General features: G+C 44.6%; 1 long non-coding RNA gene across 1 annotated transcript; it reads right to left on the reverse strand.

Annotated features, from left to right (window-relative positions):
• Positions 1 to 15,472: 15,472 nt before the first annotated feature.
• On the reverse strand, positions 15,473 to 17,593 carry LOC131895246 (uncharacterized). The gene is made up of 3 exons (XR_009375131.1): positions 16,689 to 17,593; positions 16,099 to 16,307; positions 15,473 to 15,614 (listed from the first exon to the last, which is right to left on the reverse strand). It is a non-coding gene; the product is annotated as an uncharacterized LOC131895246 (long non-coding RNA).
• Positions 17,594 to 18,851: the final 1,258 nt, after the last annotated feature.

Below are 18,851 nucleotides of genomic sequence, written 5' to 3' on the forward strand. Positions count from 1 at the left end.
GCCTGGAGCTTGCTCTGTGTAGACCAGGCTGGCCTTGAACTCCAGGGATCCACCTGCTTCTGTTTCCCCGAGTGCTGAGATTGAAGGCGTGCACCACCATGCCGGGCACTTGGGCATCTTCTTGTGTGCTCACTTGATGAATGTCTGTTTTTACACTAAACGCTACTTTCATGTTTGGAATGGATGACCTGGTCCGGTGATGTGTGTTACTGGGCTCCTTATCTGACACTGCCTGGTGTCTTCATCATCCGAATGTAGTTTTGTAAAAGCAGCTGCCCGGGCACAGAGGACGTTGATGTAAGGAGCCCGGGTGGGATTCGGGATGGAAATGCACCTACAAAATTCCTGAGACAAGAGGGTTTTGAGACTGTGTATCTGTTTGTTTCCTTGGGCATAGAATCTGCAGTCTTTAAGCTGCTTCCTAAAAGTCTTTTGTATGTTTCCCTGACTTTACCTGCCTGCAGCTAATCGCCTAGTAACATTGGAACGGAGATAATATTCATATGCAAGACATAAACACGGCTTCCATATGTTCTGGGAGACATCTTTAATTCCAAGTGTAGTTTTAGGTTTATTTTTATTTGTGTGTGTGGACACAGTTCCCATGGAAGCCAGAGTGAGTGTCAGACCCCCTGGAGCCTGAGTGACAGAAGGCATGAGTCATGGGGGTGCTGGGAATTGAACCCGGGTCCCCTGGAAGAGCAGCAAGTGCTCCTAACCCCTGAGCCATCTCTCCAGCCCTAATTACAAGTGTTTTTAGAAAAGAAAATAAGACTGGGTGGTGGTGGCACACACCTTTAATTCTAGCACTTAGGAGGCAGAGGCAGGTGGATCTCTGAGTTTGAGGCCAGCCTGGGCTACAGAGTAAGTTCCAGGACAGCTAAGGCTACACAGAGAAAGCCTGTCTCGAAAAACAAAAAAATGGAAAAAAAGAAGAAAAGCAATAAGATGCCATGCCATTTCTCCTTCATTTTGGATAGCTTCTGGACCCTTTGGGTAGCTCTGGACCTTAGGAATATTTTCTAATTTTAGTTGTACACGTTTGAGTTCCAGAAGATGAAGTCAAATTGATTATCATACGCTCATGAACACTATGAGTTAGCAAACTGTTTTATTTATTAAAGGCATACATAATCCCATTGCTTAAAAAAAAAGATTTCTTGGGTTTTTTTTTTTAAATAGAAATTTGAAATAACTTCTAATATAATTACCAAAACGATCTGCAAATAAACAAAACCAGGGTTGCATCTGGTTTTATGCAGTGCTGAGAGGCTGAGCCCAGGGTTTGGTTAAGGAGGGTGGATCATGGAAAATTCTTTTTAAATCCACATTCGTTGGTGTAACTGTACATTATAAAATGTACGTTTTAAAGGCACAGATGTGACCAGTGTATCTATCTGTATAATCACCACCTTATCCGGAGAAACATTTTGTCATCTCCCAAAGTTACAGCTGCCAATCACCCCTGACCTCCAGCCCTAAATAACCACCGATCTGCTTCCTGTCACTATCAATTCGATTTTTTTTTATAGATTTATTTATTTATTATGTATACAGCATGTATGAGTGCAGGCCAGAAGAGGGCACCAGATCTCATTCCAGATGGTTGTGAGCCACCATGTGGGTGCTGGGAATTGAACTCAGGACCTCTGGAAGAACCAGTCAGTGCTCTTAACCCCTGAGCCATCTCTCCAGCCCTCAGTTAGAATTTTATACAACTAGAATTTCAGGGTATGACCCAGTGCCTGTTTTTTTTTCTTCCAGGTAGTATATATGATATTTGTGACTCATCCACGTTATTTCATGTACTAGTTTACTTTGTAAGATAATTATTACTGCTCTCTTAATTATCTTCCTATTGCTGTGATGAGACCCCCGTGACCAAGGCAGCTTATAAAAGATCGCATTGAGGGGGGCGGGGCTTGCTTGCAGTTTCAGAGGGTGAGTCCCTTATCATGGTAGGAAGCTTGGCCGCAGACAGGTCGGTGCGGTGCTGGAGCAGTACCTGAGACCTTTCCTATCCACAAGGTGGAGACAGAGAGAGCAGAGACTAGGCCTGGCGTGGGCTTTTGAAACCTCAAATCCCGCTCCAATTGATACTTCTCCTCCAACAAGGCCGCACCTCCTAATCCTTCTTCCTAAACAGTCCACCAGCTGGGAACCAAACATTCAAATACATGAGCCTGCGAGGCCAGTCTCGTGCAAACTACCGCAGCTGCTCAGCAGCATTACTTACGTGGATCTACCTCAGTCTGTTTATCCATTCCCCGGTCCACGGGCTTCTGAGTTGTCTTTAGGTTTGGATTTTCATGAACAAAACACCCACGAATGTTTGTGTGCAGGTTTTTGTGTAGACATATGTTTTAATTTCTCTTGGGAAGGAAGAGTTGGGGTTCATGTTTAACTTTGAAAGAAACTTGGTTTTCAATTTCTCTGTCTCTCTGTCTCTCTGTCTCTCTCTCTCTCTCTCTCTCTCTCTCTCTCTCTCACACACACACACACACACACACACACACACTCCTTATAATCTGTATATGATCTTCTCCATTTAAGATGAGGTCTCATGTGTTCTAGGCTTGCCCCAAACTTTGACCATCCTCTGTCCATTTGTGAGTGCTGGAATTATAGGTAAGAATTATCACACCCGGTCCTATGTTGTGCTAAAGAACTAAAGGCCTCCTGTGTACTTGGCAAGCACTCTGTTAACTGTGTACCAGATCTCATTATATATACATATATATAATTTATAAATATATAAATTAATATTTTGGGAGGCTGGAGAGATGGCCCAGCAGGGAAGAGTGCTTGCTGTTCTTATAGGGGACTTAAGGTCAGATCCCAGCACTCAGGCAACACACAACCACCTATAATTCCAGCTCTGGGAATATGATACTCTCCTCTGGCCTCCTGTGAGAACCTGTATACATTGAAAAAGAAAATGGGGCCTGGAGAGGTTGCTCTGTGGTTAAGAGCACTGGCTGATCTCCCAGAGGACCTGTGTTCAATTCCCAGCACCCACACGGGCAACTTTACAACTATCTGTAACTCTAGTTTCTGTAACTGACACCCTTACCCAGATGTACATGCAGGTAAAACACTAATGCACATAAAATAAAAATATAAATTAAAATAATCATAATTATTTGTGGGTGTGTGTATATATGTGTATGTGCACATGTGCATACATGAATTTCCCAAAGAGGCCAGAAGAGGGCACTGGATCCCCTAGAACTGGAGTCATAGGTGGTTGTGAGCTGTTAGATGTGGGTGCTGGAAACTGAATGCAGGTTCCCAAAAAGAGTGGCAAGCTCTTAACCACTACTGAGCTATCTCTCCAGCCCCAAATACAACTAACTTTAAGCAACACAAAAGTGAAAAAAAAATTGCATGACAGTCAACATGGTTTGAATTCTTTTCTGTAAGAACACAACTGGATGTGTTCAGCTGCCATGACATGAAAATATTCTATAGTTATCAGAATTCAGGAGCTTGCCCCAGAATGTCAGTCATGTTCTTGGTTCGAGCATACTAAAGGTATAGTGTACCAAGGAGCACGCTGAGTGAGTTAGTAAAGAGGATAAATTTTGGAAAGGCTAACGCAATTAGCTCATCCTCTTTGTTATGTGATAATTTGGGAGATAAACATCGGACTGCATGCTGAAGTGCAGTGCTTACAGTGAAGAAAAGCTCCATTGGGTACATTTGATAGCCCTGCAAGAAGCCAATTTGGCCCAGCTTTTTAAAGATATAAATTGAGCACTTGGAGATATTAACTTGTATGATATTGTTAAAACCTGCATTTTAAGAATTCTTCCATTCCAGATTAGAATGCAATGTGACTTACAATGGTGGATAAAAAATCAGAGGACAGTGTGGTAAACTCACTTTCTTTTAGGGGTATATACCCAGAAGTTGTAGGGCTGGATCATATAGAAGTTCTCTTTGTAACTTCTTACAGAAAGCTGCCACGCTACTCTCCATAGGGTTAGATTCATCCTTACTCTCACTGGCAGACTAAGGGCTACTTTTCTTCCTATCTTGCCAATATTCGTTACTGTTTATCTCCCCCCTTCCCCCTGCCCTCACCCAGAGACAGGGTTTCTCTATGTAGCCCTGGCTGTCCTGGAACTCACTTTGTAGACCAGGCTGGCCTCAACTCACAGAGGTCTGCCTGCCTCTGCCTCCCGAGTGCTGGGATTATAGGTGTGGGATCTTGGTCAGCTCCAATGTAGTTTTGATTTGCATTTCCTTGAGGGCTAAGGATGGCAAACATTTTTTTTCATGTATTTATCGTCCATTTTTTTTTTTCAGTTGGTCAATATCTCCTCTCTTCATTTGCTCACTAGTTGGTTGGATTGTTTCTTGTTTGATTTTTTTGGAGTTCTTTATATACTCTAGATATTAGCTCCTCATCAAATGAGTAAGATTTTATTTTCTCATTTTGTAGGTTAGGACTTCAAGCTGTTTCTTTGATTGTTTCTTTTGTTTGTAGAAACATTTTAATTTGACCTAATCTGTTGATCAGTTCATCCTCTTATTTCCTTGGCTCTTGGAGTCTGAGAAAGTCGGGCCAATGGGGCAGCTCAGTGGGTAAAGGCACTTACTGCTCAAGTATAGCAAATTGACTGTGGTTCCCACGTAGGATAGAAGGAGCCAGCGGACTCCACAGAGACAGTTATGGTCTGCACTGATGTCTGCACACGTTACCCTGTTCCTCTCTAGGGGTATAAACACTTCCAATGGTTAGAAGTCTGTGCCCTTTACAGGAAGCTAACTCCATTAGTAGACAGTCTTGTTATAAAGTGTTTGCTTGGGGTGAAAGCAGTATCCTGTGGTGATATATTGTGTACCCTAAACCTATCTGGGGTCAGAGAACAGAACAGCCACTAGATTAAACATAGAGGCCAGAAAATGGTGGCACACATACCTTTAATCCTATCACTTGGGAGGCAGAGATCCATCCAGACCTCTGTGAGTTCAAGGCCACACTGGAAACAGCTAGGCATGGTGACACACACCTTTAATCCCAGCACTTGAGATCTCATGTCTTGCTTGGGAAAGACACATGCCTTTAATCCCAGGAAGTGATGACAGGAAGCAGAAAGGTATATAAGGTGTGAGGACCAGGAACCAGAGGCTTTTTAAGCTTTTAGGCTTTTAGCGACAGTTCAGCTGAGATCCATTTGCATGAGGACTCAGAAGCTTTCAGTCTGAAGATTTGTGGAAACAGGATCCGATGAGGAGTTGTCGGGGTGAGGTGGCTGTGGCTTGTTCTGCTTCTCTGATCTTTCAGAATTCACCCCAATATTTGGCTCCGGGTTTTTTATTATTAAGATGGTTTAGCGCTTCGTCTTACAGTATCCCTATGGTTTGTAATTCTCAAACTTGATGCTGCCCCTGGAACTACAAACGAAACAGACTCCATTTTACAAATAACAGCTCTTTAGATATTAAAAACCACTGGTCAGATTTCTTTATATTTTTTCATTATTTTTTTTCCTGGTTTGGTTATCCATATGACATGTTCTCCAAACCTCCCCTCTCTTGGCTCCCATTCTTTGGGCCCATACATTCATTCATTCTTTTAATCACATCTTTGAAAACATGTTATCCAGAACTGAGCACCGTTTCTTTGCTCAGGACACTCTACTCGTACTAACGGTGCCAATGACACATTAAAGTTCTGTTGTGTTTTTTTTTTTTCAGTAGTCATGTCATCCAGTGGATTCTCAATGAGTCATAATTTCTTAAGAGGGAATCAGAATATCAAAATAGGCTCTAAATTCAGATGATTCTTTATGCAAATCCACTTTCTGCCCTTCTTGATTCCTTTCGGGGAAGAAAGGAGAAAGTTTATTTGCATTGCTAACCACACTGATTTTTATTTTTGCCATGCAATGTTAGAACACAGCTGTCGATACCACCAAGGAAGAATTTTAGCAAGGGATGACATATTTAGAAACTTCATTCTGGCTAACGGGCAGAGAGAGAAGGACGGGCTGGAACAGGGGCAAGATGGCGGATGTAGTGATCAGGGTGACAGCTGACAGTGGCCCGGGTTAGGGAAACAGCACGAAGGGTTAGGAGGAGCTGGATTTCAGAGATACAGGGTAGAATGAGCAGTACTGACAACTAATCCATGTGGGAATGAACATGAGTGATGGGTTAGTGAGGTGGGGGACGTGGACACACACACACACACACACACACACTCCACACACATACACACACACACACACACACTCCACACACATACACACCCCACACACCACACACACATACAAATACACACACACATACCACACACACACACACCCCACACACATACACACACACAAACACACACACACCCCACACACATACACACCCCCTACACACATATACAAGTACACACACATACCACACACACACATACAAATACACACACACACCACACACACACATACAAATACACACACACACCACACACACCACACACACACATACAAATACACACATACACCACACACACATACAAATACACACAAATAAACACACAACACATACACACTACACACACACCACACACCACACACACCACACATACACACACACACACACACACACACACACACACACACACACAGCTCTTCACATCCAGATGACCCAGCATTCACAGTGAGGGCTGTGTCTTCCCTGTTGGGCCTAAAGATCTTATAGAATCCCAACATCTGAGCACCTTCTCTGGGACCTGAAGTGGACTGAGACAACATAAGTTCATTTCACAATCTACCAAAGAATAGATAAGAATAGAGTCGCTGTGCCAACCACAAGATAATTAATGTCCTCCTCTCAGGGACAATGAGTACCACTACTCCACCACTCACAGCTCTCCTTTGGTTTGCCCTTGTCTTAGTCAGGGTTTCTCTTTGCTGTGAAGAGACACCATGACCACGGCAACTCTTATAAAGGAAAAACATTTAATTGGGTGGCTCACTTACAGGTCAGAGGTTTAGTCCATTATGATCATGGTGGGACATGGTGACGTGCAGGCAGACATGGTCTGGAGTCCTACATCTTGATAGGCGGGTAAGAGGAGGTGGTCTGACTCACTGGGCGTGGCTTGAGCTATAGGAGATTTTAAAGCCTGCCTCCACAGACACACTTCCTCACCTACCTAACAAGGTCGGTCCTACTCCAATGAGGCCATACGTCCTAAAGGAGCCATTCCCTTTGGGAGCCATTTTCTTTCAAACCAACACTGCCCTCCTTGGAGATAAGGTCTGTGATTTTCAGTCATAAAATCCTCCTGTTCCCTGATTGTATCCAATCTGGAGCCAAGCCTGCTTCCTTAAATGTTGTACACGGTCGCCCAACCTGATCCCAAATGATCTAATGGATTTCCGGCAAATATTCTCCTGAGCAGCCTCAAGGTTGCATGCTCTCCTTTGCTGTGTTCAGTGAGAAGCTCACTTGCTGAGCTCCACATGTCTTCCTGGTAGCCTCTGGTTGAAGGACACAGGCACTAAGTATAGTTTCCTGCTAGTTAGGAGGCTGAGGTGAGAAGGTCAGGAGTCTGAGGCTAACCATAGTAAGACCTTGTCTCAAAGGAAGACAAAAAGAGGAAGGAGGAAAGGGGAGACCGGGCTAGAAGAAGGAGAAGGATTATTTCAGTTACTTCCTTGGACAAGCAGATGTTGGTAGTGTCAATAATGGGGAAGAGAATGGATTGTCTTCAGTTTATCTTTGAGATATCAGCAATTAAGAGGCAAATGGGGGGCTATGTAGTTCTGCAGTTCAGGGAGATAACCGTGTTGAATCTGTCTGTGTGACTGTCTATTTAAACTATTTGTGTATCTATGTGGTCATTGAATAAGAATGGTCCCATAGGCTCATATATTTGAAAGTTTGGTCCGCGGTTAGTGGAACTGTTTAGGAAGGATTAGGAGGTGTGGCCTTGTTGGAGATACGTTACTGAGGGTGGGATTTGAGGTTTCAAAAGCCCAGCCTGGCCTAGTCTCTCTCCCTTTCTCCCCGCCCCCGTGTGTGTGTGTGTGTGTGTGTGTGTGTGTGTGTGTGTGTGTGTGCCTGTCTGTCTGTCTCTCTGCCTGAAACCTGGGGATCAGATTTGAGCTCTCAGCTACTGCTCCATCACCATGCCTGCCTGCCACCAACCACGCTCAGTGTCATGGCATTCATGAAACTGTAAGCAAGTCCCCAATGAAAGGTTGGGGACTTTTATAACTTGCTTAGGTCCTGATGTTTCTTCACAGCAATAGAACAGTGACTAAGACACTATGTAACTCACCACCCTAGGGCAAATGTTCAACTCTGAGGATCTGGGTGAAATGATTTTAATTAGCTATGTTAGTTAATTAGTTAGTTAACTAGGTAGTTAAGCTATGTTGGAGGAGGATGGATATTAAACATCTCAGCCTGTCTTGAATTTCTGGGTTAAACAGAGAAACAGTGCAGGGGACAATGTTAGTCAAAGTAAAAAGTATCTGGCTGGTCATTGTCTCAGGTCTGGCTCTGCAAGGTGTTTTGGATGGGGCCTTATTGACTGGAAGATGATAGTGGTGATATCACTGTGGTGTGATCTTTCTGTGAGACTTCGCTGGTCCAGGATTGGAAGCTAGAGACGACTTAGGGAAGCTTTCAATTACCTTGTAAGGGTGTGAGACAGGGCAGTCCAGAGGCTGACAGTGAGATGCCCCAGTCCCTCTTACCTGGATGTCTTCAGTCTTGAAGTGAGGTGAGACAGAAAGGTTAACAGCTTTCTACGAAGTCACTCTTTTATAGTAAGCAAACCAGACTCAAAAGGACAAATTGTGTACATTCTCTCTCCTGTATGAACCCTAAATTATTATTTTCATGTATATGTCTGTATATAGGGGGGGTATAGGTCATGAAGATAGACAGGGGGCCATGAGATGGCAGAAGAGATCTTATTTAAGATGGGGGAAAATGCCTACATGAAGGGTTAGGCAGAAGTCTGACCCACAGTTTCGAGATGAAGAAGGCTGATGTAAAATGAAAGCCCCGAAGCCAGGCTTACACTCTGCTTTTAGTTCCTTTTGTCATTCTCTCTCTCTCTCTCTCTCTCTCTCTCTCTCTCTCTCTCTCTCTCTCTCTCTCTCTCTCTCTCTTTCAGAGCTGAGGACCGAACCCAGGGCCTTGCGCTTAGCTGGGCGAGCGCTCTACTACTGAGCTAAATCCCCAACCTGCTTTTAGTTTCTTTCAGGCCCAGGGAGGAAGTTGTGCTTTTAGCAAAGGCAGTTTCTAAGTCCCTGTGATCACTACAGCTCACACATGAAGGCACTCAGAAACAGACCTTCAGAGAACAACCGAAACCCGGCTTAGCCAGGATTGCCCAAGAGGAAGCAGCAGAGGAAAAAAGGCCGAGGTCAGAGAGCCAAGAAAAATCCCATACAGTTACGAGACAGGGAAGACGAGAAGGAGGTGTCTGAGAACGGGAGTTGACGGGTTGAGCTTCTAGAAGGACGGGGTTGGTGGCTTCAGACACAGACATAATCAAGCAAGACAAGGCTTCCCTGCGCTTCCGGCCCTGGCTCTGGAATCGGCCTTTTTTCTAAGGACTCCTGCTTCCTTTTAATGGAACACAACACTTAGAAACCAGGAACCCGTTCCCAATTTCTTTTAAAGAAACTTCCCTGTAAGAAGCTGTGGGTATCCCCGGATGTGGTGGTGCCTGCCTTTGACTCCAGCCCTTTGAGGCAGGTGGAGCTTTGTGATGAGTTCAAGGCTAACCTGGTCTACATAGTGAGTTCCGGGACAGCCAGACCGGGTCTCAGGAAAAAAAAAAGCCACTGTGACTGTATCCTATCATGCAGGTATGGAAGGAGAGAGTGAAAATGTAATCTTGATGAAGGACAGCAAGGGTTGGGTATATAGCTCAGTTAACCGGGGGCTTGCCTTGAAAGCCTGGAGGCCCGGGTGATGCCTAACACCATATAAGCCAGAGAGGGTAATGCACACCTGAAATCTCGGGAAGAAGAAGGAGGATCGGAAGTTCAAGGTCACCCTCAACAGCCTAGCAAGATCAAAGCCAGCCAAGATGTGAGGTCCTATCTTTTTTTTTTTTTTTAGATTTATTTATTTACTATGTATACAGCATATATGACCGCTGGCCAGAAGAGGGCACCAGATCCCATTACAGATGGTTGTGAGCCACCATGTGGTTGCTGGGAATTGAACTCAGGACCTCTGGAAGAGCAGTCAGTGCTCTTAACCTCTGAGCCATCTCTCCAGCCCCTTTTTTTTTTTTTTTTTTTTTTTTAAGACTAGCAAAATCCAGTTCTGACTCACAGCTCAGGGTCAGTTTGCCGTTTGAATCCCAGAGTAGCAAAGGGTGCCCCTGAGGTCTCAGGGCAGGGAGACTTTGTTTTTGAAAGAATGTAGCCACCTGGGAAACATTTGTGGTATCTACATGTGCCAAGAATTTACCTTAGTCCCCCGGGCACTCCTATTGCTATTTTCTTACTAATGGAAGCATTTTTGCTGACTTACTGTTACTGAGTAACAAACTTGAGGTGTGATGCCAGCATCTCTAGAGGACCCACCTTTTCAGCCCTTTTCTTCTAGAAAAGGTCTGTTTTCCTTGCACCCATGTTGAGGGGATCCCTACCTCCTACCATGGTTGATTAGGGTGGATAAGCCCTGCATACAGCTGACCTGAGCACACTCCAGTGTCTGGATGCTGAGCAAGCTCATTACCTGGGTACCCAGAGCCCTCCTTCAGGGTTTGACAAGATGGAGCTGGGTCAATAGGCTTCTTTTCTCTGAGAGCCGGGGTGCGGTGGGGTGGGGTGGGGTGGCAGGGGGGATATATGGATGGAAGAGGGGAGGATGGAACACCCAATTTCCTTGTGACATGATTCCCCTGAAGAAAGCATGCGCAAGGAAAGCGGATGAGAAGAGCAGATTCCAGGGCTAGGGAGAGGGCTCAGTGGGTGAGGTGCTTGTCACACACACCTGAGGTGAAGTCCCCAGAACCCATATAAAACTGGATTCAGTAATGCATGCATCTATAACCCTATCGCTCCTTCAGAGAGATGGGAGGTGGACAAGGCCCCGGCCTGCTATGCGGCAGCAGAAAAACTCATCAAGAGAAGCTGGTCTCTAAGAGTTGGAAGATGAAAACCAGCCTCTGAGCTCCACACATGCTCAGCACATGCACACTTGCATTCACACACACACACACACACACACACACACACACAGAGAGAGAGAGAGAGAGAGAGAGAGAGAGAGAGAGAGAGAGAGAGAGAGAGAGAGAGGAGAGAGAGGAGAGTGGGGCGAGAGAAGATTCCCGATGGTGTAGATAACTCTGAGTCTTTGCAAGCCACACGGTCTCCCTACAAAGATCCCTTTTCGCCTCTAGTGGTTTGACCCGGGTTTCTGCTACATTTGGCTGAAAAAGAAATCTCATTCCTGCAGTGGCTTTGTATGAGTCTGGCTTTAATTTACATAGTCAAGAGCTAATTTTGTTTTTATTGTCAACTGCATTTTAATAAGTGTCCCCAACATCTTATTCAAAATGGCATAAGACACAGTGACCACAAATGACTTGCCTTTCCCCTAATAAAAGCAGCAGATGTTCAGAATGCCTCTTGCTTTACATGGAACATTGCTCTATGTCTATCCAGGCAGGCCCCAAGTGTCTTTTTCACAGAGACAGCCTCAGTTTAAAGCAGGGCTTCTCAATCTCTGTAATGCTGAGACCCTTTAATACAGTTCTTCATGTTGTGGTGACCCCTAACCATAAAATTATCTTCATTGCTACTTCATAGCTGTAACTTGGCTACTGCTATGAATTGTAATGTAAGCATCTGATATTCGACCCCCGTGAAAGGGTTGTTTGACCCCCAAAGGGGTCTTTACCCACAGGTTGAGAACTGCTGGTCTAAATCATGTTTTGATGTCTCATCTCCCTATCCCACTATCCACGCTATTCAAACACTTTCTTCTGTAAGCGAGAAGGGCATCTCTGGAAAAGAGAAAGTACACGTCTTGTTTTTGTTTGTTTGTTTGTTTTCTTTCCTTATAATGTTCCAAGGGCCTCCTCAAGTTCACGCTTTGTCTAACCAGGACGTATTTCCACAGGTCCGGCCGTCCCTGTTTACACTCTGCTTGCCAAGCTCTTCAGGCTGAAAGGAAATCTGACCTTCGTGTTTACCCAGATACGCTCTGATTTCAAGGACAGCCGTCCACAATGACTAATGGTGGGGTTCTTAGAAGTGAGTCCTGGGTCTGGTGCACTGCTCGGGAAAACAACGCCATAGTTTTTCTCAGCCTACTCCTTCATAGAGAATGAACTTCCTGTTTCCTCCTGGGGAAGTCCCCCTCCTCAACTCCAAGTCTGGATTCCAGCAATACTCGGAACTCTGACATCAAGAGCACATGGTCCAGCCTCAAGGCACCCCGTACATGTGCTCTGGCAGGGGACACATGAATTAAACCAGTGCAGCAGAGACTTCAAGACCTTTATGAATGTCACCATCAGGCAAATTTACTCTCTGCTGGCTGTACACTTGAGGACTCGTAAAGGCTGGCATTTCTGTAGCCATTTTATAGCTATGAGGGGATAAGGCAGTCACCCATATAAGAACAGAGAAACCAAGTCCTAATTACTTGGCTAGAAAATGATTATTATTATTATTATTTTGCAAAGCCTCTAGATCTTGGTGTTACAACCAAAATATTCTTAACTGATATTTAAAAAAAAATCATGGGCAAGTCCTTTGGATAAGAAGAAAATTTGGATGCATACACACACACACATATTTGTGGTTTTCTTTTTGAAAAAACAAGATCCCAGAGGCAAATGAAAACTCAGAATCTTTTGGACTAACCAACCCGTAGTGATGTGCTTGCCATGACATCCATCTACAAAAGAGTAATGTGTAAGAAACAAGGTCTGAGCTTTTCCCCCCTAAAAATCCAGTAAGTTGTCAGGATAGCAACAATATGAGAGATATAGCCCCGTTTGCTACGGTCTCTATGGCAACAATCCATTACAATGAGATAGCTGTCTGATTAGTGACTTTGAGACACCAGGAAAACCCACTGAGAAGTTGTAATAGGTTCCTCCAGAGAGCAGAACAGATAGCATGGATATACAACTCTGACGGGATTCACTAGATGGGCTGACATGATCGGAGGCCCAACAGTCTCACAGTGGCCATCGGTAGTCAGGAGAGAGGGGAAAACCATAGGTGTTTAAAACCTGCAAGCCTCGGAATGAATGGGACAACTAACAAAACCCCTGTGGAAGGCTAGAGTCCTAAAGCCGCTAGATCAGTGGTTCTCAATCTGTGGGTCATGACCCCCACGGGATTATTAAACGACCTTTTCACAGGGGTTGCACATCAGACATCCTGCCTATCAGATATTTACAATACAATTCATAACAGGAGAAAACTTACAGTTATGAAGTAGCAATGAAAATTATTGTATGGTCGGGGGTCACCACAACACAAGGAACCATATTAAAGGGTCGCAGCGTTAGGAAGGTTGAGAATCACTGCTCTAGGCTGTTATTGGTGAAGTCTGTGTTCAAAGGCTGAAGATTCTGGAGTCACCTGTTCAAGTGGCCACATAAAAGCAGGTGTGTGTCACCGTGCCTGGTGCACGTGGTGCTGGGGACTGAAGGACTTTGTGCATGCCAGGCAAGTGTTCAACCAACTAAAACACATCCCCAGCCACAGACTGCTAAATTTCCTAATTTGAGAAGAAATTTATAACTGTCAGTGAGAGAGCCTGACAAAGCTTTTGGCAGAATTGCAGGAAATATGAAACAAACACGATTTTTTTTTTTGTCCTGGCTTGAGAGCTTCTATATACGTTTACTTCAATCTGTCTCCTTTGTCTGTGATTTCCTTAATTCTCTTACTTCAGCTCCCATTTTTTTTTCCCCTGCAGCAAAATTTCCTTTGTGATCGGTTGACAACTGTTTTTGTACAGCTCTTAGGGGTGGTCAGGAAGGCGCAGTCTGGATTTTTTCTATGTTAAATTCAGATGAGGAGTGGGCATCTATTAATGTTCATGGGTTTCCTTGATCTCGGGTAATCCACAGACACAACTGACCCCTTTCCATTCCGGCCCTTCTGAATCTTCTCTAGGCCACCGCCAGGGGGCTCTGCTCGCATTACAAATCACAATGGTGTTATTCTTGTGCTTACAATGTCTAAATAAATATGCATATTGAGGGGGGAGGTGGCTTAGCAGGTAAGACCTCCTGTTGTTCAAGCATGAGGCGGGATCCCCAGCACCTAAGGGAAAAAAAAAAAAAAACAAAAAACAAAAAAACAAAAAAACCAAAACAGCTGTGGTCTTGCGCCTGTAACCCCAGTGCTGGGAAGGGTGGGGCCAGAGACGGGAGGATCACTCGGGCTTGCCTGCCTGCATAGCCCCGAAATGGGAAGGTCGAGGTTCACCAAGAGGCCCTGTCTCGGGAGAATGAGGGGGAAGCAGATAGAAAGGGACATTCCATGTAGTCCTCTGACCTCTGTGTGTACACACAAATGCATATTTTGCATTTTTTTTGTTTGTTTGTTTTGAGACAAGGTCTTGCTCTTCTGGGTAGGGCGGTCTCAAACATGGAAACTTCTTGCCTCAGCCTCCTCGTGTTGTGTGTGTGTGTGTGTGTGTGTGTGTGTGTGTGTGTGTGTGCGCGCGCGCGCGCAACTACACTCACCTTGTGTTTATTGATTTTTTAAAAATTTATTTATCTATTATGTATACAGTGTTCTGCCTACATGCCAGAAGAGGGCGCCAGATCCCATTACAGATGGTTGTGAGCCACCATATGGTTGCTGGGAATTGAACTCAGGACCTCTGAAAGAGCAGCCAGTGCTCTTAACCGCTGAGCCATCTCTCCAGCCCCTGTGTTTATTGATTTTTGTTTTATGTGTATTAATGCTTGGCCAGTATGTGTGTAAGCATATCAAAGTGTGCCTGGTATCCCTAGAGGCCAGAAAACAGGAACTGGATGATTGTGAGCTGCCATGTAGGTGCTGGGAACCAAACCCAGGTCCTCTGCAAGGAAAATAATGCTCTTCATCGAGAAACTATCTCTCCAGCCCTGTAGTTTGTTTTTGAAAAATCTCTGATAAGTGCCAGGCACATGCCTGTAATCCCAGCACTCAGGAGGCAGTAGCATGTAGATCTCTGTGAGTTTAAGGCCAGCCTGGTCTACCTAGCCAGTTCCAGGACAGCCAGGGCTAGTAGTGAGACCCTGTCTTTAAAAAACATAATGAAACAAAACAACAAAAACGTTGAGTGGCTGAAGAGAGGGCTCAGTAGTTAGGAGCTCACACTGTTCTCGCAGAGGACCTGCTACAGATGACTTATAACTGAGCCCTTTTCTACCCTCTACGGGCACCTGCACACAAGACTTGTAGACACATACATACCACACATGTCTTAGGGTTTCTATTGCTGTGAGGAGACACCGTGACCATGGCAACTCTTATAAAGGAAAACGTTTAATTGAAGTGGCATCTTACAATTCAGAGGTTATCCATTATCATCACGGTGGGGAGCATGGTAGCTGGGAGTATGGTGGTGTGCAGGAAGTCATGGTGCTGGAGAAGGAGCTGAGAATTCTACATCTTGACCCTGAGGCAACAGGAAGTGAACTGTGTTACAATGATAGCTTGAGCATAGGAGACCTCAAAGCCCGCCCCCACAGTGACATACTTCCTCCTACAAGGCCACACCCACTCCACCTCCTAATAGTGCCACTCCCTATTTGCTTATGGGGCCAGACTACCACTATTACAAACTACCACAACATACATAAACATAAATAGGAATAAAAAGAAATATTTTTAAAAAAACCCATTGATGAATAATATGCCAACAAAAACTTTTCACATCTTCAGCACATTTTGAGGAGTTTTGATAGCTGGATATGCCTGTGAAGCCATCAGCTCAAACAAGATGTGTAGAACATTCCAGAAGCTCAGAAATTTCTGTTCTCCCTCCCCCTCCTCATTGATCCTCAGACCTTCCCCTCCACTGGCTTTTGTCACCAAATATTAGGTTTGTCTATTTGTAGATTTCGTGCCAAATGAAATGGACTAAGTCACCTACCATGGTCTTTTGAAGATTCTTCTGTCCTGATGTGGAAGGGGTCTGTGCCTTTTCATTGCTGTGTAGGAATTTATATGAATCTATATTTGTTCTTTCTTCCGTAGCTGGACATTTGTGTTGGTCGCAGTAGGGACTTTTTCGAGGTTGCTGTGACTACTTGTGTCCAAGTCTTTTGTGGGCATCAACTTTCCTTTGTCTTGGGTAGACACCTGTGAGTGGAGGTGCCAGGCCTTGGGTCCTTTGATGAGGTAAAGACCCCCTTTTCTGAAAGCTCCAACTACTGCATGGTTCTCCCCACTTCTCTGGAGTGTCCCTGTACACATGTCCCTTCCTTTAACCCAGAACCTCAGCTCCAGGTGCATGTTCCTCTCTGATTGAAACATGTTTCCTTTTCTCCTTCCTGTCAGCCATGTCTCATCCTTCAGTTCTGTCCCCCAGCAACCTTTTGCCACCCATATTCACAGCTGCGTTCTTGGGGCCTGGCACTCAGTGAAATGGGGGTGACATCCATGATCGTTTCATATCTTCTTTTTGTATAGCAGCCAACATAAGAGAAGGTTATGTGTCTCTTTTCCTCACCCAGAACCTACCTTAGTTTTCTGATGCCTTCTGTAGTTTAGAACTAAAAGGTTCTTCATGGGCTCTTCTTGGTCCTCAGCTTGTGATCTGGTTCAGTGGTGCCCAACCTTCCTAATGCTGTGACCCTTTAATACAGTTCTGTAGGCAGGGTTTTCTGTCTCAAATAACCACACAGAGACTTATTATTAATTATAAACGCTCGGCCGATAGCTTAGGCTTATTGTTAATTAGCTCTTATATCTTAAATTAATCCATATTCCTTATCTATGCTTTACCACATGGTGGTACCTTTTTTCAGCACATCATGTTTATCTTCTGCTTCCTGTATATCTGGTGGTGACTCCCCATGACTCCACCCTTCTTCTTCCCAGAGTCCTCTCAGTTTGGCTCTCCCACCTAACCTCTTCCTGCCTAGGTATTGGCTAGTCAGCTCTTTATTAAACCAATGAGAGTAATACATATTCACAGTGTACAAAAAGGACTATTCCACAGCACAGTTCCTCATGTTGTGGTGACTCCAACCATACAAAGTTCCTTTCTGGATGACCAAAAGAGATTTGACCAGAGCAAAGAGTGAAATCTACAGCAAGATGTGGGGCAATCTGCTCATTTATCCAAAGTGGTACTGTATTTTGTTTGTGTATTAGTCTGCCTTCCATCTCTCTAACAAATGCCTGAACAAAACAACTGTATGTGTGGTGTATGCAATGTGTATGTGGGTTTGCTTGCTCATGCATGCACATGCCCATGTCAACACACATAGAGGACAGAGGTCAACATCTGGTATCTTCTTTCCACTTTGATTTATGAAACAGATTCTCTCTCACTGAATCTCTCTCACCGAATCAGCCACACTGGCTGGCCAACTAGCCATTGGGATCCACCTTGGCTCTGGAAGCATGGGCATGTCCCGTGATGCCCAGCTTTCACATGGGTACTGGGGTGGAACTCATTTCCTCACGTCTGCACAGCAAACACTGTAACCATTGAGCCGTCTCCTCTGCCCAGGAAAAGGGTTATTTTGGCTCCCAATTTTGGAAGTCTTGGTCTATGGTGTGTTCACCTTTCTCTCTTGGGCCTGTGGGAGGGCACTACACCACGGTGGGCCCATGGAAGGAGGTTGCAGCAGAGCAAAATACTTCACTAGTAGTAAGGAAATGGAAAGGAAGAATGAGAAGATTCTATTATCCTCTTCAGGAAGGTTCCCTGTTGGGGCTGGAGAGACAGTTCAGCAGTTACAAGAATTTGCTACTCTTCTAGAAGACCAGAGATGGATTCCCAGTACCCGCATCTGTTGGCTCACAACCACCAGTAACATCAGCTGTAGGGATCTAACACCTCTGCTAGCCTCCACAGATGTGCACCCATAAGACATATATTCATATAGATACACACACACACACACACACACACACACACACATACACACACACCAATACAAATAACAAAAAATAAATCTTAAAAAAAAAAAGATCCAATACCAAATGGTCAGCTCTGAAAACGTACATAGATGAGTAATGTTATACAGACTAAGCAGTGTAGTAGTATTTTTTCATCGAGACCACCAGCCTGCAAATAATGACATGGAGACTTCTTTTTTTTATTTTTTTATTTTCTGAGACAGGGTTTCTCTGTGTAGCTTTGTGTCTTTCCTGAAACTCTCTTTGGAGACCAGGCTGGCCTCGAACTCACAGAGATCCGCCTGGCTCTGCCTCCCAAGTGCTGGGATTAAAGGCCTGCGCCACCATCGCCCGGAGACATGGAGACTTCTTATTAATTATGAAAGCTTGGCTTATAGCTTAGGCTTGTTTCTAACTAGTTTTTACAACTTAAATTGACCCATTTCTATTCATCTACATCCTGCCATGTGGCTTGTGGCTGTTACCTCTCTTCCTGTATGTTCTACTTCCTTGGTGTCTGGCTGGTAACTCCACCTTTCTTCCTCCCTGTGTTCTTTCTCTGTCCGGAAGTCCCACCTACACCTCCTGCCTAGCTATTGTCCATTCAGGTTTTTATTACACCAGTCTCATCAATACATCTTCACACAGTGTACAAATATCCCACAACAAAGCAGGTTGTATTTATGTATTTAGGAACACACACACACACACACACACACACACACACACACACACACAGAGTTGGTTTGTTCAGCTATTTGTTAGAGAGATGGG

Source organism: Peromyscus eremicus, chromosome 18, assembly GCF_949786415.1.
Source record: "Peromyscus eremicus chromosome 18, PerEre_H2_v1, whole genome shotgun sequence".
Taxonomy (NCBI): Eukaryota; Metazoa; Chordata; class Mammalia; order Rodentia; family Cricetidae; genus Peromyscus; species Peromyscus eremicus.